Genomic DNA, 26,223 nt, shown 5'->3' with positions numbered 1-26,223 from the left:
CAATGCCGATTACATGGAAATAATCTGTCCAAAGAAGAAAAGATGACCTAAATATACTATTCCAAGTGAAAAGGGGGGTTAATTTAGACAAGGTAGGTGTGCCAATACCAATCCCTTGTACTAAAAGAGAAGTCATATATTTGCCCGGCCCTTTGCCTAGCCACCCTATATATGCTAAAAGAGTAGTCACAAATAATCATGTAAGGGGGCTGTCCAAGGCGAGAATTGGGGTGCGAATATACCATTTCTCTTCATAAGAGCCATTGAATTAGGGCATAGAAGGAGGAGAGGGCAAGCTCATTCGTTTGGAAGAGATTAGATTATGTGGTGGTGATCTACTTATAAACGGGTGCATGTAGGAGTCGCCTTACTTTTGTCAACAACCTACAGCACAAAAAACCTGTGGGTCCCACAAACCAGAGGGAGTTGGTGGAATTTGTTCCAAGTCACAATGTCCAAGTCAAAGCCTGGTCTAAGGGCCCACCTGCATTGCATTAGCGTAATCTAGGTGGGCCCTGTAATAAGATAGCCTCACCAAGACAATCAACAAGCAATAGCCCTACATGATTATCAGTCAACATCATCCAATGAAAAATAATGGTCAGAGAGAGTGGGTGGCATTTCCCATCCGAAGAGTGGGGGGACATCTTTTCTATATTTTTTTGTAGCTCTCTTCACAAAGAATGGACTGATGGTTTTAGCTTTGACCCGAAACCGCTACGTGACCTAGAACTCTAGAAGCTTCTGGATTGCTTATATTAAATGAGTGAACAGTATGGATCATCACTGCCGAGTTGATGGAGGGCCACAATCTGGATTGCCTTATATTATAGGCCACAATGGATTCACGTCCTTGTGGTACACATAGGGCCCAATGGGGGTCACTAAGAAAACATCTGGCAGTCATCTCTGTTATAGCATTTTCACACACAATGACTCTTACTTCTTAGTGCATGGATGCCATTTATGCTCCTTCATTTGTTTGTGCCAAAGCCAAACTAGCAATCTCAGTCTCCTCTGTGTTGTTGCCTATACCTTCCAACTTTTAAATTCGAATCATTATAAATCCATAAGAAAACTAATCAAACTTGGATTTGTCATTTCAGATTCTAGCAATTCTATTATTTTACAGATATTTTCCATCAGAGGATGTGAATAATCCCCTGCTACAAAGGTCATGACCATGTTTCTCACTTCAATCCAACTATAACCAGCCATCTTCTTCACCCCATGCTCAGCCATTGCCTTCCTCACCCTTTCAGCTTCTTTCCATTTTCCATTGTCTCTTTCAATGGCTCCATACTTATTAATTCATCCCCCACCTTCCTCCCAAGCTCCACATCACCATTCACGGCACACGCACCAAGCAAGGCCTCGCATGAGCTAGTCCTCAAGTTAGCCAGTTAAAGCTTCCTGAGCCCGCCCATGTAGCCCGAATAACATGGCATTCCAAGAGACCAAATCCTTGTAGAGAATGCCATCAAATGCTCGCTTTGAACCTTCGATGTCCCCGCACTTGGTGTACATATTGACCAATCCATTGCCCCCGCCCTTGGCGTACATATTGACCAATCCATTGCCCACATAGATATAAGATAAAAAACCATGATGAATTATGCAACCATGAACCATCCTACCATGTCCTAAGACAGCTAAATTAGCTTATTGTAGACACCCCATTTTGACCGAACCCTAATTTTCAAAATCGAATGAAATTCCGAAGTCGAGCAGGTGCCTTAAAGTCAACCTGAGTCCCGAAAGATTGATCCTTGTGTAAATTCGGGAAGGCAGAAGAGGGGCGCATCATCAAAGATGTGTGTGCCAATGCCAACCCCGCGGGTAGCAAGGAAAAGGAGCGATATATTTGTCCCTTTTATACTTGGGACAGCCTACTCAAGTGCAAAAAGGAAGAAATAAAGTGCCAGGTGGGGGTTGCCCATTTAAGAAATGGGGCAAAAATATATCATTTCCCTTTTTCTAGCTTGGACAGCCCTGTTTTGCAAAAAGGGGTAGTTACAAATACACTATAGGGCTGTCCAAGGAGGAAGGGGGGGGGGGGGGGGCTGCATATACCATTTCCCATGTTCCTTTAAAACCCAAACGAATTAGGGTTTTTATGGGGAGCCCCATTTTCTAAAAAAAGAAAAGAAAGGGAGAGGAGGAGCAGCGGCAGAGAGGAGGAGAGAAACAGAGGCAAAAGGAGAGAGAGCTGGGCGGCCATCACCGCCCCACCTTCTTCCCCATCACCGGCCCCACCTCGCCGCCACCATCTGCACCTTGGCACCACCACCTCCATTAACAGCCACCTCCGTCCATCACCATCAGTTTTCATCTCCACCTCCACCTCAAAACCCCTACCCATTAAACCCCTGAATCACCTCCATCTACCCCATCCACCATCTCATCTTCTTCTCTCCTCATCCGCTGATCCGCTGGCCATCTCCATTGCCGCTCGACCCCCACCTTGTCTCCGGCCTCTATAACCTATCATCTCCGGTAACCCCATCGGAAATCCCTCCACCATCCAACTCCTTTCGTTTGCAGAGAGAGGATTAAAAGAAGAAGAAGAAATTAGAAGAGGGTTTGGTGTCTTCATCCCCATTTGACCCCACCACCGCCATCAGCCTCCATTTTCGTCCCTTTCATAAACCCAAACCCACCTCCACCTCCTCTGCCATCTCTTTCTCAGCCCAAACCCATTTTCATTTTCATCTTCCCCAATCACCACCACCATGCTCCGGCCGATACCCCATTAACTCCGGCCGGCCATCTCCATTTAAACCCACTCTCCCATCCTCTCTCCTTGCCTCAATCTCAGCCATTGTTTCCACCTTCTACCTCCATCTCCACCGTAAGCCACCACCATCTCTATCAAACCCACTTCAAAATCCATCAAACCCACTTCGATTTTTCTCCCATTTACAGCCATCACCACCTCTACACCATATTTGCCCCTCATCTTCTCTAACAATTGCCATCGCCTCCACCGTTTCCCACCATCACATACCCTAGAACATATCCCCTGTTGTGTTCTAAAATCTAAACTCCATCTCTACAGCCATCCCTGAAATTTCCGACCATTACCCCAATCATCTTCATCAGCTAGCTATCATGGAAGCTCTCCATATCTTAAGGGTTTGGTAGAAAAAGGCAAAGATCAGAGAATCCTCTTGGGGTCGGTAGGTTGTGAAGAGTAGAAAGAAGGAAAAAGATAAGGGTTTGAATAGTCCGACCACAAGCGTCATCGTCGGCAAATTCACCGGTAGCCCCGTCAAATCCCTGCCCCATCTACTATGAATTTCAGAAATTCCAAAATCCGAAAGAGAGAAGTAGAAATCAGAAATCGACTTGGGTCTTCTCTCATTTGGAGCTAAATTGAAGGAATAGGGGAGGAGATAAGTTGTTGGATTAGTGTGGAGAAGGAGCTGGAGATTTATTAAATTTTGGATTCGGAGATAAAAGAAGGAATTCAACCTGAAGTGCTGTTATAGGAGACTCGCAAGGTTGGTCGTCCTCTCTTCAAATACAACTCGATAGTAAGCCTGCTCTTTTATGCTTGATTTGAATGATTCTAGATTTCCAGAGCTATTTCTTTCGCTTTTATTTTTGATGTTTTGGCGATGCTTGCATTTTACTTGGATTAGTGTCAATGTGACTATAGTGGTTAGCATGATCAATGTGAGACAAGCTGAGCTTGTTCATTTTCTAAGGATTAGGGAGCCCCCTGTTGCTATTCCCTTTGTATCATTTTTACATGACATGGTTCCAATAATACATTAGATCAGTTCTATTAGGTTGATCATTTCTTATCACTTTGGGTCTGTTCTTTAAGTTTTGTGGATGGCATTGAGATACCCATATATGTTTTTAGGCTTAGAAGTTCATGAAGTTTAAGTTGGTTTTGTTTAGCCGGTCCACTGGTCTTCTTTTAATGTTGGCTCGAAAATCAAGAGGGCAATGATAAGGTTACTTGGAGCCCGTCTTTATGTTTTATGGCTCACCGCTTCACACTTGGATCTACACAAGTTGATGTCCCATGTATGCACTGAAATTTTTAATAAATTGGAATTATCATAATCTTTTGATATTTTTTTATATTCTTCTCTTGTACTAATCTTTGAGTTAGGTTTTGAAGATGATAATAAATGGACTGCTCAGGTGAGACTCTCTTGAGGTTCATAAACTTGTCTTTTATTTAAATAAATTGTTTTAGGAAAGAAGGAGATCAGATGACTACTCTATTCGATATTATCGACATGAGTACTGTCTGATCTCAAGGCGGGCTTAGAAATATTATCCTGTGTATTTGTGATATCAGATGATTACTTTAGCATCATCTGATTTCACCCCCATATTGGGGCAGTGGTACTTGTGGTTGGGCATAGAAGTGTTTAGTGTTGTTTCTTGCTTTATTAGGCTATCCAGCGGCTGGTCTGGACTAATTAATGTTGTTTACCATTTTATGGTTGATATTCTTACAGATTGTGCACTCTTTAGTTGTAAATCATACTTTGCGGATATTTGTTTTGTTTTTGTAATAATTGATTGAAAATTTGAGATTATCTGGTAGCCTTTTCTTCTCTTTTTGATAGACTAACACAGTCTTATAGATTTCTGTTAAATTTCTTTAGATACTAGAATCCCCTCTCATTGCGAGGGCGATGAAGGCGCTAGCCCAAGCCCATCCTTAGGGGACTTGCTCAGTCCAAGTAGCATACCCCTCCTTTGTATATAGGAGACTTGCCCAGTCTCATTCTCTTGCTAAACCTCCTCTTTGTGCGTCGTTTGGTTTTGGGAGAACACCCTACTCGGCTTGGCAGCATACCCCTACCCTTATGGGTATTGGGTTGCACATTTGTTGCACCCTGGGGCTAGGTAGCTGTCCGGCCCGGCTGGGTGTTTTTACCTTTGCCAAATATGCACAAGGTCTCTTATTTCTTTTAGACCCGCCCGGTCTCATTCTCTTGCTAAACCTCCTCTTTGTGCGTCGTTTGGTTTTGGGAGAACACCTTACTCGGCTTGGCAGCATACCCCTACCCTTATGGGTATTGGGTTGCACATTTGTTGCACCCTACGGCTAGGTAGCTGTCCGGCCCGGCTGGGTGTTTCACCTTTGCCAAATATGCACAAGGTCTCTTATTCCTTTTAGACCCGCCCGGTCTCATTCTCTTGCTAAACCTCCTCTTTGTGCGCCGTTTGGTTTTGGGAGAACATCCTACTCGGCTTGGCTTCATACCCCTACCCTTATGGGTATTGGGTCGCACATTTGTTGCACCCTAGGGCTAGGTAGCTGTCCGGCCCGGTTGGGTGTTTTACCTTTGCCAAATATGCACAGGGTCTCTTATTCCTTTTTACGTCATTTGTGTTTCGGAGACAAGCCTTGTCTCCTGTAGAGAGTTTCCCCTTTAGGAGGCTTACCTAGCCTCATGTTAGAATAACCCTTCCTCCTGGCGAGTCTTTGACTCATTTTTACCCCTTTCTTGGTAGTGTTTTTAGTGAGTCTCTGCCTCATTTGTGCTCTTTTTTTTTTAGTGCGTTAGTTAGTAGTTCGCCTTTAGATTTGTTGTCATTCATCCTTGTTTGAGACTAACTCAGTCATATAGAGCCTTCCCTGCTTGGGATCTTAGATTGTTTTCTCTGTTCTTGGGACACTTCTTTACGTGTTGTGGTTTGTCTCTTTGAGACGCTAGTTGCTTATCCGGGGTTTCCCCTTTTGCTTTAGGGCTTTGCCCTAGTTTGTGGTATTACTTGCGTGTTCCCTTTAAGATTGAAAACATTTAAAGGTCCTGAGCATTGGAAAAGCTTTAAAATCCAAAAATATTAGAAATTTAAAACTCAAAAACATTTGAAAACTTTAAAAATATCAAAAACATTTAAAAATATAAAAAACCTTAAAAAAATATAAAGTGTTGAGTGTTTCTTTTAGAAGCGTAGTTTGAGAGTTCGTTTCGAACTACGTTGGCTTGATCCTCTTCCACGAGGTACGTAGTGCAGCTTGAGATTCTTATCTCAAGTCCAGCCAAACTTTGTAAATAAATGCTTTAACCCTTTTTCTTCAAAACCTTGTTTTCAACAAGATCTTCCTCTAGAGTTAGGAGTTTGTACTAGATAGAGAGTTTTAGAGTTAGGAGTTTGTCTTTTATTTGTTGTGTGCTTGTTTGTGTTGTTTTAGAGTTAGGAGTTTGTCTTTTGTTGTGTGCTTGTTGTGTGTCTGTGTTAGAGTTAGGAGTTTGTCCTAGCTAGGAGCGCCTCCGTCCGGTCAGTTGGCGATTCACATCGCCGACTGATGACTAGGTCTAAGATGCGTTAGTGATCCCATTGTTTTCCTTAGGACGCACAGCCTAGTTACACATAGGTTGTAGGAACCACCTGCATTAGCTTAGGGCTAACCTGCATTTAGCTAGGACATATAGGGTGTCTTAAAATCTACAATCCATTTGGAATTTAAATAATCGCGCAAGAAGCTTTAAGAACTAGTCCGGTCTTTTAGATCGAGTCTAAGATAGAGGTCTAGGTGTCTTAGGCATCCTAGTTTAGAATAGGTGCGAAGAACTACGTTGCCTTGATTCTCGTGGAGGCGGGGATACGTAGGCTTCTTTGGATGAATACCAGACCATCCGAGGACTCGGGCTAATGTTTTAGAGTCTTAGGTTTTATTGTGTTGTTATTATATGTTTTGATGTGTTCTCTTACTTTCTTGTGCAGACCTATACCTTTAGCTGTAGCATGCATGTGTTTGTCCACCAGAACTTAGACACCAGTTAGGTATATCACTCATAACCTAGTTGTCATTAGGTGACACATCTTTTATCTTACTTTATGTGTGTTTATTATTTCATCCCCGAGTCATGCATGATTAGGTAGACGTTCACTCGGGGATATTTGTTCCCATTTCACATGATTTTTACCCAAACTTCTTCGAAGTTAATGAAAAATGGCATAAGAGACCAAGTGTTCGCACTCGGGTGAATTGGGGGCGCTCTTCGGACCTTCTCCATTCGTCATCAGGCACAGACCTTTTGTATCTCTGGTTATCCATTGCAAACAGAGCATTTGTTTTGGTTCCATGGCGCATCCATGGATGGCGACTCTGAGTTATTTTTAGATACATCTCGGTTTCGAGCCCCGGCTCCTGATCAGGATGTATCTCTTTCATTTTATATCGTCACTCGTGCTATGCTGTGAGGGTGGCATCCGTTTCGAGAGTTCCTTGGTAGAGCTCTCTTCCGTTGTGGAGATCTTAGAGGATTGCCGGGGGACCTCGCGTCCCTCGCCGCACTCGTCCTCGGATCAGGGTCCACACTTATGCATGAAGAATAGCCTGGAACGTAAAATCATCAGGCAGAAGACCCCTTACCATGTCAACAGAGAACCAGAGTGCCTGTTCTCCATGTCCATTTCTCAAATACCCACAAATCATAGCCGTCCACGAAACAATGTTATGCTCCGGTGCCCGCCGAAACACATGAAGAGCTGTTTGTTTTGGATTTTTAGAATCACTTTTGAGTCCAAAAATGATTATTGGATGAAAAATTAAAATTAAAAATTAAATTCATCAGATACCATATGAATAAAAACTACAATCCAAAGAAAAATATTCTATGTTTACTTAGATCCTAAATTTTACATTGCATCAGAGGGACGACCAGTTCATGGTTCTCATCTAGTCCTCTTGTTTCTCTCTACATACACATCTCCACCTCCCTCCTCATATTGTCTCGGTTAATCTTGATTGATCGAACTTTCTCAATTACTCTTTTTGTCCAACTCACGTCCTTTTTCTTTGAGCACAGAGAATAACCCCATTCATAAGTCCGAGATCCACATCTATAAATTGATAGGTCCGAATGATGAAATCTGCAATCAGTTGTTATAATCAATAGGCATTCAAATCGTTTATGTGAATAAATTGGAACCCATTGATATAGTCAGCTAATTCATCCCCCTATGTAGTCAGGATTGCTTCAAATACTTGGACTAATCTTGATGGCAAAACCAACTCCCTCAAAGAAATAATCCAGCTTGTCCTTTATCTTGTTCCCCTTGAATGGAGTCATACTTTCAATACATAAACAGCTTTAAAGTAGTAGTACCTATGAACTCTCAGTCACTGTCGATTCAAAAACAATCATATGAAGAAAATGTTTCTAAAGATTCTTAAAGAAACAAAACAAATGCTTGCCATGAAGAATGATGTTACATCTTGCTCCCACTGTTTGAACAATCACCAAAACATCCAAGCTACTGACTTAACATGTTACAAGCAGATATCACTCAATTAGTGACTGCTGGATTCTTTTTTCGACAGGGAAAAAAAAGAAAAAAAAAGGCATCTAAAATCCAAACATTACGGCAGATATCTCTCAAATAGTGACAAATAGACGAATTTCTACCATAAGTACTAATTCGTACCGCCTTCTCAGGCAACTTGTTAAGTCTATCTGCAAACCAAGCTGCATCTGGATCAACTGTAGAAGGCACCATTACAGGGTCCAAGTGCGGAATAACTTCATCCTGATGTAACCATTTACTAAGTATCAACCTATAAAACCGCATAAAACAGTAGAAAGTATTATTTTTGAAAATATGACTTTATTCAATTAAAGTGAGATTGTAGAACATGAGAAGGGGACAAGGCTTCCCACAAACCATAATACAAAGTCGTTATCCCGGCCCAGACCCCAGCAAACATAACCCATACAAAGCACTACCCATCTCCTCCCTTTGCATATGAGCCAATGATTTCTACCTCGATCTTGTCCACGTACGCCATCCTTCGGCAAACGATCTTCCACATCGTTTGCCGACCATCTCATATGCGAGAATTCAGATTGTATATGGGCTCCCATACATACATGCACTTCAGATGCAACTGACCCTTTTCAAGACTATCCATAATCCAACCCTTCAATCCCAACATAAACAGGTAAAAAGTGAATCAAGGCCATTTTATGCAAAGTTACTTCTGCTTAGAGTTATAAAAAATATGGTCATTGGTTGTAAAAGGCAGCATCTCCATGTGAACACAACATAATAATAAAACTAGATGTCATTGACATAGTTATAACAGAACAGAAATAGAATATTAACAGAGGAACAGGTTTTAAGCAATATCTTTTCTCATTTTTTGTTCCTGGAACACACTACAATGCAATGTGTGGTTCATAGAACATGATAGTTCCCAGAAATGCGTCACAATACCACATTATGGTGAACTCGGCCATTGATCTGATTGCCCACCTGAATGGACCAATCTTTTTCTCTTTTTTTCAAGGTACCATGAACTAGAATTTTGTTGGGTATATAATATAACCATGTATGTTCTAATATAAGCCCAATAAGATAATGGACCGGTGTAGTGGGCCTATTTGACCTAGAGCCCACTAACCTATTAAAACCCTAGTGTATCTCTATATATAGGGGCTGGAGGCAACAAACTTGGTATTCCAAATTAGATACCTGGGTGTAATGCTTCAAGCAACCTCTTGCTTGACCTAATTACTCTAACAATCTTGAAGCATTAACGAACCCTAATTTCAATCGTTTTTGTGGTGGTTTTCTTCTCCTAATTTTTCCATCATTGTTTGGACGGGGGTCAAGTCCAGTCGTCGGAATCAAGAAGAGGGTTGAGATTCGGCTTTGTTTTTCTTCTTTCACACGCCAGTGGAGGTCCTTCTCTTTTCGATTTTGGATTTTTACTACTTTGTGTGATTATCTTCCCAACGAACCACAAAAATCCTCGTTTCAATTTCAAGGTGGTTTGCGGATCTCGTCACTCTGTAGAGAGAGATCTCAGACCCTTTCGGCCTTTCCATTGTGTTTTTGGTTTAGCCCAATTTGAATAATTCGACAACAGCAGGAGGCTCGGTGGGTGATTACTTTCGACCATTTGTGGTTCATGATCAAGCTTACAACCATTAAAGCTGACTCATCTTTTGGGGCAAAAACCCTTGTGTGCAATTTGATTTTCATCTTGGTGGCTGAAATAAACCAGTTGCAACTTCTCCCACCAAGCAACCTTGGGTTTTGGGCAACTTGCAGACAAGGAACCGAGCAGCCCTCTCCATCCTTTGTTTGGCAACATGCTAATATACACCGAGCAACCCTCTCCATCTTGGGTTATTTCCATCAATTAAAACCCACCCACTCCGTTTTGCTAAAGTTTCACACAGAAACACGTCGTTTTGGGCGTGGGTTCCAAAGATCGTTTTGACGTGGGTTTTGACTCTTGAAGTGGGTTTTGAGCCAAATACAAGTGGCTGCCTTTTTTGGTGATTTTTTGGGCGTGATTTACAGCCTACTCACAATGGATTTGGGGTTCCTCTCCTCTTCTTGGGAGAGTTCCTGAAACTGTTCTTGGTTCGGCTCTTGGAACGGTTCCTGGCACGGTTCTTGGATTGGGTTCTCGCAATTTGCCAATCAGGTGCAATCTTTTCACTTTTTATTTCATATAAATAATACAATGGAAAAGAATGGTATGCCTTTTGAGATGGTCAAACTTCAATTCTTTGGTGAATCTGAGTTTAACTCATGGAAGGGAAAGACTCAATTCGGTCTAAAATATATGAATTGTTTTTACACTGTTTTAAGTACCTTTGCTGAGACGGATGAAGAAGTTGATGAATCTCAATGGCTTAGAGATGAGGATTTCTGCAAAGACTACTTGTTGAATTGTCTTTCAGATCGTCTTCCAGAAACCGATAGTAAATTTAACACCGCTAAAGCAATATGGGACAACTTAGATGCTCAATTCAAGAAGGAGGAGGAATTGTCCAAGACCCATCTTGTGGACAAATTCATGAATTTCAAGTTTCAAGAAGACAAGGAAATCACTCCTCAAGATACTGATCTAGAGAATTTGAGATCTAAGTTGCATAATGAAAAAATAGTTGTCTGTGATTCATTTCTTGTGGGTGCAATTATATACAAGTTACCATCTGCATGGCACTCTTTCAAAACCGAGATGTATCGGAAAAAGGTGCAAGTGGGACTGGATGATCTCAAACGATTCATTTGAATCGAAGATGAGAATCGAGCTAGGAATAACTTGGAGATGGTTAGACAGCAACAGTCTGCTGCTAACGCGGTAATATATCCCAAGAAAATTTCTCGAAAATCCAAGTCACCTAAAAGTGAACATCCCAAGTTGGAGGCAAAAAAAACTATCTTTCAGAAAAAAAATGGCAAGTGCCACAACTGTGGGAAATGGGGTCACTTTGCTGCAGAGTGTAAACAACCTAAGAAGGCTAAATCTGACGCAACCCAAAAGGAAGCTCATATGATGGTGGGCAGTGCTGCGCCTAAGAGTTTTATTGCCATGTTAGGCAATGGTAAGGCCAGTACTTCTTCAGACTGGTGGTTAGATACAGGAGCCACATGTCATGTTTGCAACTCGAAGAAACTACTTACGGATGCTGTTGGCGTGAAAGAGACCATTACAGTGGCTAGTGGAGCTGAGGCAGAGGTGACTCACACTGGAACTGCAAACCTGGTCCTTTCTTCAGGTACAATACTAACTTTAAAAAATGTTAAAGTAGTTCCTGCTATTCAAAAGAATTTAATTTCTATTAGTCTTTTAGACAATGCTGGCATGCGTTCATCTTTTTTTGATGGTAGAGTAACTTTAACTGTTAACTCTTATTATTTTGGTTGTGCTTTCTTAATCGATGGTATGTATAGATTGAGTCTAGCAAATGAAACTGTTAGTCAGGTTAGTTCCACTTTGATTGATCCTAAGTTGTTACACACAGATTGGGACATGTGAACTATATAAAAATGGTCACACTTGCTAAAACTCATAATATACATTTAGATCCATCAATTAGATTTGACAGATGTGAAGTGTGCACAAACCAAGATCACTAGAAAATCTTTTCGTTCGGTTTCTAGGAGCACACAACTTCTTGAGTTAATACATTCTAGCCTCTGTGACTTTAAAAGTTTCACTACTTGAGGTGGTCGGAAGTATTTAATCACTTTTATAGACGATTTTTCTAGATATTGTCATATTTATCTCCTAAAATCGAAAGATGAAGCTTTTGATAAATTTAAAATTTTCAAGAATCGTGTTGAAAATCAATTGAACTTGAAAATTAAGCGATTTAGGAATGATAGAGGAGGAAAATACACTTTGACAGAGTTCAAGGAATTCTGTGCCTCTCAGGGCATAATACTTGAAACTACTGCTCCTTACTCACCTCAATCTAATGAGATAGCTGAACGTAAGAACCAGATGTTAACTGAAATGTTAAACTCTATGTTATTGACAGCTGGCATGCCTACTAGCTATTGGGGAGAAGCAGCTTTAACTGCAAATCACATCCTGAATAGAATACCACACTCTAAGTTGACCTCTACTCCTTATGAGTTATAGTACAATCATCCTTGTAGATATGACACTCTTAAGACATGGGGATGTATTGCTTATGTGAGGATACAAGACCCTAGGAGACCTAAGGTAGGACCTAGAACCAACACTTGTGTTTATCTAGGTGGTGCAGAAGATAGTGCTGCTGATCGGTTTTTGGATCTATCTACCAATTTGGTTATAGAATCTAGAGATGCAGTATTCTTTGAGAATAAATTTCTCGGAGATCATGGTTTGAACCTACCTGGCAATACTGAGATGGTTACAGAATCGCATGTAGAGTTTGAACAGAATATTTCTGACACCTGTCCTACATTGATTTTTACATCAGAACCTTTAAGAGTTTCTACAAGAGATAGAGTATCCAAGAACTTTGGTGAGGACTTTGTGACCTACCATGTAGAGATTGATCCGTCAACCTATAAGGAAGCGATGAGATCTAGGGACTCTTTGTTGTGGGCAGAAGCCATTGATGATGAAATGAGCTCTCTGTTACAAAATTAAACTTGGCAGCTAGTCGATTTGCCAAAATGGGCTAAGGCTGTGGGCTGTAAGCGAATTTTGAAGAATAAACTTATTCCTAACGGATCCATAGCTCGGTATAAAGCACGTTTAGTAGCTAAGGGTTATACTCAAGTTAGTGGGATAGACTACTTTGATGTTTATTCACCAGTCTGTCATTTGACAACGATAAGAATTCTTCTTGCTTTGGCTTATATTGAGAAGTATATTGTGCATCAAATGGATGTAAAAACGGCTTTCCTTAATGGAGACCTCACAGAGGAAATCTACATGAACCAACCTGAAGGGTTTATCATGGAAGGTTTCGAGAACAAAGTTTGTAAGTTACACAAATCTTTGTATGGTCTTAAACAAGCACCTAAATTGTGGCATCAAAAATTTGACAAGGTAGTAAAGAGCTTTGGTTTTCAGACCAGTTACTCAGATAAATGCCTTTACTTTAGTTCTGTGTCGAATAAGGTTGCGATTATTTGCTTGTATGTAGACGATATGTTGATTCTTGGTTCCGATCTCTCTGTAGTGAGTGACGTGAAAACCACTTTGGCTCAAGAATTTGACATGAAAGATCTTGGTGTGGTTGACATCATTCTTGGTATGAAACTAAGTTTTGAAAGGCAAGGGATTACTCTTAGCCAAGCCCATTATATTGAAAAACTACTTTCTACATGAGGATACAGTGAGTGTAAACCGATTGAGACACCATTTGATTATACCAAGAAGCTGATCTCTAATGAAGGAGACCATGTGAATAATTTAGATTATTCTAAACTGATTGGTAGTCTCATGTAGGCTATGAGTTGCACTAGGCCAGACATAGCCTTTACAGTTGGCATACTGAGTCGTTTCACTAGTAATCCTGGCCATGAGCACTGGGATGCCCTTATGAGGCTGATGAGATACCTTAAGGGTACTCAAGGATATGCTCTATGTTATAATGGCCATCCTCATATCCTGAAAGGGTATTCTGATGCATTATGAGGCTCAGAATTAGGAGATAGTAAATCTACCAGTGGTTATGTTTTTACGCTGGGTGGAGCCGCTGTTGCATGGAAGTCAAAGAGACAGACTTGTATTGCTCTGTCATCTATGGAATCAGAACTTTATGCTTTAGCTTCTACAAGAGATGAAGCAGAGTGGATAAGAGATCTGATCCTGGACATTCCATTGACCTATTTAAAGATTAACTCTTTAAGTTTGTTCTGTGATAATCAAGCTACAATTACGGTTGTGAAAAACTCACTCTTTAATGGTAAGAGGAGACATGTCAGGCTGAAACATGCCACGCTGAATTATCTTCTAGAACAAGGTATTATCACTTTGGTTGATGTGAGGTCGAAGGATAATATGGCCGATGCTCTTACGAAGGGACTGAACAAAGATCGAATATTCAAAACTGTGGGGGAGATGGGGTTAAAGATTGTGTAGACGTGTCTTAACCTACATTCATGTTATTTTGAATTTTTCAAATCTCCCTATCTTGGCCAAGATAAGCACTTGATATGTTTCAATAATGTTTACAGTTGTCTTTATGTCATTCCACATTTGCTGACATGTCCTTCTTGGGAAATGTTGTTTCATTCCAAACTTGATGATACAGCTTGACTCAATTAGGATATGATGCCTGTAACATTCCAAATGAAAACATGGAATGGTTCTTTGTAAAAGAAACTGTTTAGGTTTTGTTCTTGATTGAAACTTGACATTGATGCTTATTGATAATTGATATTTGTTTTTTCAGCCATTATGAAATTGTACTAAGTTCTTCTGGTAGAACTAGATACTTTTAGTAAAATACACAAATGATTAGATTCATTTTTTTAATGAAATTCATATTTGGTAATTTACAGGAATTGGCAAAAATAGAGGAGATTGCCTCAATTTGGATTTTGATGAGGATGACTTACTTGATGAGTGAATCCTTATAGAGCAGTGGAAACTATTATTTTCTTTTCAGTTGATTAAATAGTTCACCTACATGTGAAACTGCTTATGTTTGAGTTTAGATTATTTCTAAAACTCTTAGTTATTCTTTAAAGTATTTTTGTTTTCAGTTGGATTACAGATCTTTATTGATATGGTGATATGGATGATTCAATAATTTTATTTGGACATCACATTAACTATCTATTGGATTGTGCTATATGTAGAACATAGGAGGAGATTGTTGGGTATATAATATAACCCATGTATGTTCTAATATAAGCCCAATAAGATAATGGACCGGTGTAGTGAGCCTATTTGAGCTAGAGCCCACTAACCTATTAAAACCCTAGTGTATCTCTATATATAGGGGCTGGAGGCAACAAACTTGGTATTCCAAATTAGATACTTTGGGTGTAATGCTTCAAGCAACCTCTTGCTTGACCTAATTACTCTAACAAATTTCGGTAAAAAGACGATCCTAATCGGCTGATGAACAATAACCAATGCTCATTTTCTTTAACATTATATTTGCAGGCCGTTGATTGGATTTTTGTCCAATCACCATGATTTTTTAAGTATGGCATCCATATGGAGGCTCACCAAATCAGTGGTCCAAATCTATGATTTTTTTCTCCCAAAAAACACCTGGAAGAACAAATAAAGATAAATAAATTTTGAATGGCATCCATGCGGAAAACAAAATTTTGAACAATCAGTTCCGCTTCCGTACAGATCTGGAATTTCGAATTACTAGGAACAAGCCAGGCAACAAATAAGAGACCACAGTCTCAACAAAATAACAAAAAATAAAAAATAAAGAACACCAACAAGCCAGAAGACAATGACATGAGAGACATAACACAACAATGGCAAATGGAGCACGGATGAAACCATTTCCGTTCTAATAGAATAACAACGAGCACAACTGTAGATTGTTTAGGCAGATTAGTATCCATAGCTGTATCCGAGGATAAAGTTAGCATTTACATGTTGAGAATGCAATTACATGTTCAGTGAATTCAAGTTTTTGATGATATTTGAGCAAAAAGTACCCCAAAGTCCCCACTATGCTAGAACCATGGTTTTAAATTTCAGTGTCGGTACCGGTTTCGGACCCCACCGAAATCGAGATTTCGGCCAACATCCGGCAAACAAAACAATAATTTATTCGGTATAAAATTTTTAGCCGAAATTACCGAATTTTCAGTAAAATATTAAAATAATTAAAACAACAGCCAAATTTCAGATTTTCGATGACATTCCGAAATTTTGGACGAAATAAAATACCATTTCGAGTATGAGTGATTTTGGTGTCCGAAATCCAAAATTTCTGTCCGAAATTTCAGATTCCGTTCAAAATTTAAAACCATGGTTAGAACTTGTCATGTGGTATTCGCCTCTGGCATCGCCTTGGCGAATCCAAAATCGGCAATCCGAGCTTCCATTTCATCATCCAATAATACGTTCGCGGGCTTGGTGTCTCTATGAATTATGCAAGGACTATGGTTCATATATGAGATACTGGAGGCCGGAGGCTATGCCTTGTGCCGGGCCCGCCAGTCTAATTCGCGGGTGACACTTGGTTTAGCAAGACTTGTAAATTTCCATTCTTCGTGAATTCATAGACTAAGTAATGGCAATCTGGACGAGACACGTGGGCTAATAGGGGAGTAGGTTCTGGTGTCGAATGTGGCTGACGGCTTTGATCTCGGATTGAAGTTGCCGCATTTTCTTGTTTAGAAGTTTGCTGTCTTGCTCGTTGAGATCCGTGGTTTCGATCGTGACCGGATTAATTATCTTCTTGATTGGAAATAAGAGATCAAAGGCACAAAAAGCTTTGATTCACTTGTAAAACACAAGAAGAAAGTAATTAGGAAGCAAAAAGCCCAAAACACAAACCAGAAGGAGGTGAGACACAGAGAGATCTTTGAATAATTTATTCAAGCATAACAGTACACCACTTTTAACGTTATTTAAAACCCACGACACAATCCCACAACTCTTATCATAAAGTATCAGTTGTAACATCATACACTTATCTACTGACAAACACGTTGAATCTCTTCTCTCTGCTATTATACTTACTTCAATTCTAGAAATAACCAAATCAGAACTAAACCTCGTCGGTTCCGTATCTGCCCGCATCGCGTGGCACTCGCTGGCCCGACCACTCCGGCGCATGTGTAGAGTCGGGCAACTCGGCTTTGTAGCCGCCTGGTTAGGAAAAATTAAAAATGGTATCATGAATTATCAAACGGTGGAGATGTAAATAATCGAAGTAAGAAACATAGTTGGATTGCAAGAATTTTATAAATTAATCATAATCATTTTTTTTCCCCACGAAATCGAGGAAAGAAAAAAAAATTCTCACCTAAAAAAAAATTCAAGAGAAATGTTTTTATTGCGATTTTTTATTACTTTAATTTAATTTTCATACTTATAAAAATTTAAAATACTTATAAAAATTGAAAATGAGAATATCCAACACACACCTCGTACAATCATGTCCTGAGAAGAAAGCTCATCAAGGTCTTCTGAAGTTTTGGGTGGCCTTCGGATACAAATCCAAACGATTACAAGCAGCAGGGAGAATAAAATGCCGGAGACGATTGCGGCGATTGTAGTGACCAAAAACCACAGAATCCACTTCCATATGGCCATGCGAGCGAGTTCCCGGCCAGGTAGGTAGGTAGGTGTGGGCAATTGTGTTAGTGATTTTGGATTTTCAAAATCATGTATTTTGCATGTTTTAGTGTTTTGGAAAATGTTTTATCAAAAGCGTTTGGGAAAAAGAAAATGTTTACTTGGAAAGATTTGCTTTTACAAAAGAATGTAGAAGTGTAGTTGAAAAGATAGTTACGTACCGGATGAGAGAAAGGAAAGAGAAGGGCTTATAAAGCACTACACTTCTCTAATACTTGTTGATTGCACATTGGGTTGAACCCATAGTTGGACCCGCGGGACGGTGCAACGCACCATTCGCTTTTTAGGCGCACTTTGCACTTCGCACGTACGCAACGTCGCAAGGAACGATTGGAGCCTTTAATTTTTTCAGATTTGATCTACACCGTTAGATCAAGATGAAGGTGGACCGGTCGGATGGGTGGGTCAAATGGTTCGTAGGCCCATCAAGCTGAATGGTTGGGTTGGGTTGGGCTTCGGTTCGGGCCTAATGGTCGGTCCAACGGGCCCATAACTCCAACGGTCAAAGAGTGTGATCAAATGGGTTGTGTCCCTTTCCTCAACGGTCAAGTACCAAGGGGGTGCGATCCACACCATAGATGGTTGATCCAACGATGACTGGGTTGGAGAGAGGTTTTACTCAAACCAACAGTCACCTCTAGGCTCGATCAGGACCGTTCAATATCAATGGGTGCGATCTAACGGTCAGATTTCAAACATTCTGGAAATGTGCCATGTAGAGGTGTTTTTCACACTGAAAAGACACCAGGTGGTCTACAAATGGGCAGAATTCAGTCATTTCATAAAAGGAAAATGAATTTGCAATTCTGACAGACTTTACACTCTCTTCTACACTCCTACAAAATCCCCAAGTATTTCTACATACTGTTTTTCTTTTGTTTACTGTTCTAGATACTGTTTTTCTGCAAAAACAGTATCTAGAAATTTCTCTAAGGCTTGAAATTTCGGAAGGGCATTTCGAGTTTGATTCCACTAGTGCTACGCGTCATCAAACATTAGTAGGGCTTCCCTACTAGGCTTCATTGTATCTTGGAGGCAATTCGCGAATTCCCTTTGCACACTACTAGTGGGGGCGAATCTTGTCTTAAGGAAAGTGATATCACGCCTTGAAGCAACAAGTTTTTGTTTTCTATCAACAACAGTACCCTCAATTTTTTCCAACAAATTGAAGGGTATATCAATCTGCTCTTATCGGGATTTTTCGCTACAGAATGGTGTGCGTGTGTGTATATCTCCTCTGCATCACCAAAATACCCATAACAAATTAGAAAAAGACCTTCGGATCCAAAATCTTTACCCCTCCTTTAAAAAAGAGGAGATGATCTTATAATAAATTAGAAGGGTTTCCCAACATATTTCATAGGGCTGCAACTCGGGTCGGGCGGGTCGGGTTTTGGAGAACCCAACCCTACCCGAGAAATATCTCGGGTCGGGGTTTTTTTCGGAAAACCCACGATTCCCAAACCTGGCTCTACCCATGATAAATCTCGGGTCGGTTCGGGTTTTTTCACGTTGACGCAATTTTTTAAGGAAAATTCTTATTTGGCAAGGCAACTCAACTCATAGAAGCAGAAATTACACTCACATTACACTTGAATCAAACAATGATGTAATTACACTCACATTACACTTGAATCAAACAATGTTGTAATTACAATCAAACAATGATGAATCAAACACTTGAATCAACTCAATTCATAGAAGCAGAAATTACACTCACATACAATAACAGTGGGTGCGTGGGTTTTAACTTTTAACTTTTAACTAACAATAAAAAAAATGTACATACTATAACTTATGTAACTCGGGTCGGGTCGGGCCCCTTCAAACCCGGCTCGACCCGAGATTCATGCGGGCTTTTGAATGCTCAACCCAGCTCGACCTGAAACCCATGAAACCTGAACCCAACCCAGGCTATTTTCGGGCCGGGTTACCCGGCTCGAGTTGCAGCCCTAATATTTCAACTATATATCTCCACCCATCTTTTCTAATGGTAAGAGGGGTATTTCGGTCCATTATAATAGTTCTAGCTGGGGCCCTTTTCTTCCGTGGACCACCCTCTTGCATGTAAAAAGAGTATACATAAATACACTAGAAGGGGTGGCCTGGAAAGAAAAGAAGGCGAAGTTATCACTTCCCTTTAGACAAATATAGACATTGACCACCACAAATGATGAGTAACATCCCATCCAAGGCTGTATGATTCCGTTCTAAACTTCTATTAGAATAGCAAGGAGCACAGCTGCAGATTGTTTAGGCAGATTTGTATCCATAGCTGTATCCGAGAATAAAGTTAGCATCAGAGCTACATCTGCAGATTCTCCACTCTCCTTTTGTTTTCTCTTTTCTAAAAAATATGTAAAAGACTAAAAAAATTAAATAGGCGTGAAAAATGTCCACATTAATTTGTTTAAGCCCCGGCACTACCATGTTTTGATTATTGCAAAAAGTCACCTTGTCTTTTATTATTTAAGCAGTGACAAAAGGTTAATAAAATTCCAGAAGCTCTCGGAAGGCAATTAAATAAGAAGAGACAATGTGAGTTTGTTTAATTATCAAAACATGGTGGTGCCAGTATCGGTATCCTCTATCTATATAGTGAAATTATATGGTCTTCGTGCGTTCATGCGGATGATAAGGTATGATCATGGTTTTAAATTCGTGTAAAACAAGGTAATTCGTGTGCGGATATTAGTCGCCTTCTCTCTATCCATCTCTCCATGTATGTTTTTTCCCCTCTAAATGGAGGAGGAAGAGATTCATTGGAGGTAAAGGTAGGCCCACCACCCCATAGCAGCGGGTCCCACCTTAGATTGATTTGAGCCATCCATTTCAAAAGGCCCTGGTTTGGATCCATATGGCCCAAAAATCAGACCACCTCATATATTAATTAATGTCCAATAATGTGTATTTTTTGTCAAAAACTACATAATTGGCATATTTATTAGCTGTAAGTGATCTAAATCAAGCCCTATAAATGGACAGTTCATGGACCTACTGTGCCATAGTTGGTTCTTCTCATTCTATTACAATGACTTATATTACCATGAGTCCATATGAGGACGCACCCTTGTAAGCAAAAGCTCTTTCTTGTTTTTGTTTTTTTTTGCATGTGCTCTGAGAGAGTGTGGTAGAGTGTGCAAAATAGTGTGTATCGCATTCTTCTATTTATGGTAATAACGTGTACGAGAAAAAGTTTGAACAGCTTCCAGTCTTCCACCTACCTTACACCCATGTGTTCACGCCACTTCATTTGATGCGGGCCCATTGTGAAAAGGACACGCCTGAGAAAAATGAGGAAGGATAAAGGACGATGGCAATTTAGACAAGGGCAATCATAAATTTGCCTCCTTTTCTTCCCGTCACCACCCCCTTGTATTATGAAAGTAGTGTACATAAATACACTAGAAGGGGGGTCGGGCTGGGTCAGGGTACCGGAGGCATTAACCCAGGACCCGACCCGACCTGAGTCAGGGTCTAAAAAAGTGAACCCTGACCCACCCTTAGGGTTGGAAAATCCAGCCCTGACCCAGTTCGGGCTCAGGGCGGGTCAGGGCTGACAGGACCAAACTTGCACCCCTACTCTAGTGGATTCCAAAGTCTTCTTCTTAAGTCATCCAACATTCCAAGTCTAAGTGTCAGAATTTGGGTTGAACTGTCACCCCCATCTCACTTATTGCATGGTTTTTTTTTTTTTTTTTTTTTTGTAGGTAAGATGGGGTTAGGCAGGACCCCTACCAGATATCATTAATGAAAAAAGGAGTACACCTAGGGGGGCTTAAAAAGCAGCCAAAAGGGAACAAGCTCCCAATACAAAAGGCCTAGAGCATAGGAATTATAAGCGGGAGAACAAACAACCTGATGCATCATTTAAAATGATATCGGCAAGCGGGGAAGGGATGAGATCAAGAGGAATATCTGCCCCCTTGCACACACAATCAACTTTAGATAGAAAATCTGCCGCAGCATTAGCTTCCCTCCAAACGTGAGTCACTTTCCATTTTCTGAACTTGGAGAGGGAGCAATGAATATTATCAAGGATGGGAATCAGTCTCCAAGGGCATAACCAGGAGTTGTTGATGATGTTGACTGCCATGAGGGAGTCGGATTCCACCCAAATCTGATCAAGTTTTTTCAAGACAGCAAGATTGAGGCCATGGTTAATAGCTTTGATTTCAAGGGAATTTATTGCTTCATTTTCCATGTTGATCGAAAAAAAGGCAACAACCTCACCCTTCGGGTCCCGGAGAAGACCACCAATACCTGCACTGTTAGACATAAGGGAGGCATCCGTATTGATTTTGATTGATTGGTTCTCAGAGCTGATCCAGGAAAATAATTTGGGAGAGACGACAGATTGGAAGAATGGAATGTTCAAATTGGTAGCGAATTTCTGGTTTCTTAAAGAGGGAGAATCCTGGAGACCGAGATAGCACAGCTGGGACTTCATAGCCGAGAGGATTGACCAAAGGATACTTTGCTTGTGGGAAGAAACATTCTCATGAATTCGCCGATTTCTTTCCAACCATATGAAATATATGGCAGCACAAAATCCAATTCGGATACCTGTAGCTGTCTGACCTTTTCCACTGAACGTGTTACGGATCCATTCCTCCTCCTGCCGAATGGAATTAAAGGTTTTTCTTCTGAAGCAAAACTTTATAAGAACAGATCTCCATAGCCACGCAGAGTAAGAGCAAGAGAAGAAGATGTGATTTACAGATTCCGGCTCTCTATGGCAAAGAACACACCTGGAGTCACGGTTCGGGCCCAGGAAGCACAATATGTCCCTAGTGCTAAGGCCATTACTCATAGCCTGCCAAGAAATGAAGCTCTGCCGAGGAACATTCCCACGAAACCAAACAGTCGAGTGCCAATCAGATTTACCATGCGGGGACCTAATTTGATTCCACACACTCGAAGTTGTGAAAATGCCACTCGAAGTGGGCTTCCAAATCGCCCTATCTTACAGTTAACTTATTGCATGGTTAACTGTCCCTATCTCCAACGAGGAAAAAACCAGGAAAACATTGATAGTTACACCCTTTATTTAGTAGGTCGACTCTCCTAATTTACACTTTTCTCATCGTCCCTTGTAAAATTTCTGGTGAGAGACATAGTATAAGATGTGCATGAGAAGCCTAATCTACACCCTCCAACAGGATACTAGGGTGATCAAGACCGTTCATTTGCTTACGTAACAATCAAATATTTAGAGTTAATAGATGATTCCGATCATCTAATCAATTGTTTGCAAATGAAAATGGAGAGACATTCAAGTTATACTATCATTAAGAAATGTCTAAATGGATTTAGAGCTAATACATGATTCCAATCATCTAATCAATTGTTTGCAAATGAAAATGGGGAGTATCCACATTCAAGTTATCAGATCGTTAAGAAATGTCTAAATGGAATATTTTAGAGAAAGGGTGTATCTACCAAAACGAGGAGGTGCAAATATCATTTCCCACTGTTAAGGTTGTCTGCCCATAGGGATAAAAATTAGGGAAATGATTCATCGCTTGGGACACGGGACACCCAGCTGCATTGTATGTGGCAATCAGGTCACCTCATTCCTTAAATGTGAAGTACACCAGCCCCTTTGCAGTCATAGATACACGGTAGCCTGGTGTCCCTAGTAATGAAAAGGGGCGCACTTATCATTTCCCTAAAAATTATCAGGTAAATGAATGCATTGTAACACAAATAAAAGGGAAGTGATATATTTGCCTCCTTTTCTTCCCTGGGCCAGCCCCATCTGGTGTATTTATGACTACCATTTTACACTAAAAGAGCTAGCCCAAGGAAAAAAAAACAGGCGAACATATATTTTCCAAATATAATCTATTACTTTGGGCCCATATTAAAATATTTGATAACCTTATTCTGAAAATTATTATATATATATATATATATATATATATATATATATATATATATATATATATATATATATAATTTTTTTTTTTTTTTTAATTTCCCGTTCATTCTTTTCTCCCTGCCTTTTATTAAGTAAATGGAATTTGACCGATAAGAGTGCAAAATAGTGGGTGTCGAACTAAGACTCTGACGATCAATGTCACTCCTAGTACAAATCATTCTCACTATGACTATTATATATGGGTAAATGATACTTCCACCCGCTTTTTGTCATTTTTTATGGGTAAGCTGGGGTTTATTGGGGACTCCTACCGAATTATTAGATAAAGAGAAAGATGATACAATAAAAGCACAAAACCAACCCTGAGTAGGAATATGCACATGCAAGAGAGGGGGAACCAAGGCTCAGCACATATGAGCGACAAATACTAAGCCTAAGAGATTCTTTTTTGTCTTTTCCTTAAGCAGATATTGAAATTTAAGCTCAACCCCAATATGACTAAAACCTTGGCAGATTATCACCATCCAGGGACATGTGTTTAATCCCGTCCGTAGATCTGAGGGACCATCGCAAGGTGACTGACTTATATGGTTCAAGTCTCATAACAGGGTAACATCTCATCCGTAAGATTAAGCCCATAAAAAATCAAGGGGAGTGATAAATCGACTCCAGATATCTTAAATCGACTCCCATGTGTCTTTCTCTCTCCTCTTTCTCTCTCTAGCCCAGAGGAGAGAGAAAGTCACGGAGTCGATTTAAGATATTTGGGAGTCGATTTATCACTGCCTAAAATCAATGCTATTACTTCTTTTGGGGAACCCTAAATGGGGTTTTATAGATTAAGGGGCTAAGATCATTGGACCGATCAAAGAGTTGCTAAACAGCAATGGTCTGGACTCTGGACTTACGATCAAGTATCAGATCAAAGGAACCATTCATGTCCTTGTGGGTACACAGAGGGCCCAATTGGGGGTCATTAAGAAAACATCTAGCAGTCATCTTTGTTATAGCATTTTCACACACAATGATTCTTACTTCTTAGTGCATGGATGCCATTTATGCTCCTTCATTTGTTTGTGCCAAAGCCAAGCTAGCAATCTCAGTCTCCTTTGTGTTGTTGCCTATACCTTCCAACTTTTAAATTCAAATAATTATAAATCCATAAGAAAATAAATCAAACTTGGATTTCTCATTTCAGATTCTAGCAATTCTATTATTTTTACAGATATTTTCCATCAGAAGATGTGAATGATCCCCTGCTACAAAGGTCATGACCATGTTTCTCACTTCAATCCACCTATAACCAGGCATCTTCTTCACCCATGCTCAGCCATTGCCTTCCTAACCCTTTCAGCTTCTTTCCATTGTCCACTACCACAATAAAAGTTTGATAACAACACATAGCCCATCTCTTTCAATGGCTCCATACTTATTAATTCATCCCCCACCTTCCTCCCAAGCTCCATATCACCATTCACGGTGCACGCACGAACCAAGCAAGGCCTCGCATGAGCTAGTCCTCAAGTTAACCATCTTTGAACAACTCTCGACCAAATTACTCGCTTCTCTCATGTACTCGCCTCGGCCAAGTATGTCTATCAGACACCCCACATGATTCGTGTCGTGTTCAAGCCCATAAATAGATTCCATCGAATCGAACAGCTCCCAACCTCGCTCAATTAGCCCTGAATGGCTACATGCCATCAACAACCCGATGAAAGAAACCTTATCAGGTCTTATTCCAGATGCTACCATCTCTTCGTATGCTCTTAAAAGCTTCCTGAGCCCGCCCATGTAATCCGAATCCAAATAACATGTCATTCCAAGAGACCAAATCCTTGTAGAGAATGCCATCAAATGCTCGCTTTGAACCTTTGATGTCGCCGCACTTAGCTTACATATTGACCAATCCATTGCCCACATAGATATAAGATTGAAAACCATAATGAATTATGCGACCATGTCCTAAGACAGCTAAATTAGCACGTGCTTCAAGAATAGCTCGGAAAGTAAAATCATAAGGGAAAAGACCCCTTACCATGTCGACAGAGAAGCAGAGTGCCTGCTCTCCATGTCCATTTCTCACATACCCACAAATCATAGCCATCCATGAAACAATGTTATGCTCCGGTGCCCGCCGGAACACATGAAGAATCACTTTTGAGTCCAAAAATGATTATTGGATGAAAAATTAAAAATTAAAATTAAATTTATCTGGGTCCAGTTCATCGTTCTCATCTAGTCCTCTTGTTTCTCTTTACATACACATCTCTCCCTCCCTCCTCATCTTGTCTTGGTTAATCTTGATTGATCGAACTTTCTCAATCACTACTCTTTTTGTCCAAGTCACGTCCTTTTTCTTTGAGCATTGAGAAATCCCCAGGTCCGAGATCCACATCTATGAATTGATAGGTCTGGATGATCAACTCTTCAATTAGTTGTTATAATCAATAGGCATTCAAATCGTTTATGTGAATAAATTGGAACCCATTGACGTAGTCAGCTAATTCGTCCCCTATGTAGTCAGGATTGCTTCAAATACTTGGACCACTCTTGATGACAAAACCAACTTTCTCCAAAAACTAATCCAGCTTGTCCTTTATCTTGTTCCTCTGCTGTCAAAGCACAAGCCTTCTATGTTCCTCCATTCTTCTCCTTGCATGGAGTCATCCTTTCAATACATAAGCAGCTTTAAAGTAGTAGTACGTACGAAGGTACTGTCGATTCAATACAATCATATGAAGAAAATGTTTCTAAAGATTCTTAAAGAAACCAAACAAATGCTTGCCATGAAGAATGATGTTACATCTTGCTCCCACTGATT

The 26,223-nt window shown here is 40.3% G+C and overlaps 1 pseudogene; it reads right to left on the bottom strand.

The window, feature by feature from the left end:
* Positions 1 to 1,059: 1,059 nt before the first annotated feature.
* Positions 1,060 to 25,797, bottom strand: LOC143854838 (pentatricopeptide repeat-containing protein At2g36980, mitochondrial pseudogene; annotated as a pseudogene).
* Positions 25,798 to 26,223: the final 426 nt, after the last annotated feature.

The sequence above is a fragment of the Tasmannia lanceolata genome, unplaced genomic scaffold (assembly GCF_043159265.1).
Source record: "Tasmannia lanceolata isolate RefF3 unplaced genomic scaffold, GAP_Taslan_0.1 ptg000020l, whole genome shotgun sequence".
Lineage (NCBI taxonomy): Eukaryota > Viridiplantae > Streptophyta > Magnoliopsida > Canellales > Winteraceae > Tasmannia > Tasmannia lanceolata.
Note: the sequence above shows the minus strand (reverse complement) of the source record. Positions and strands in the feature narration are given on the sequence as shown.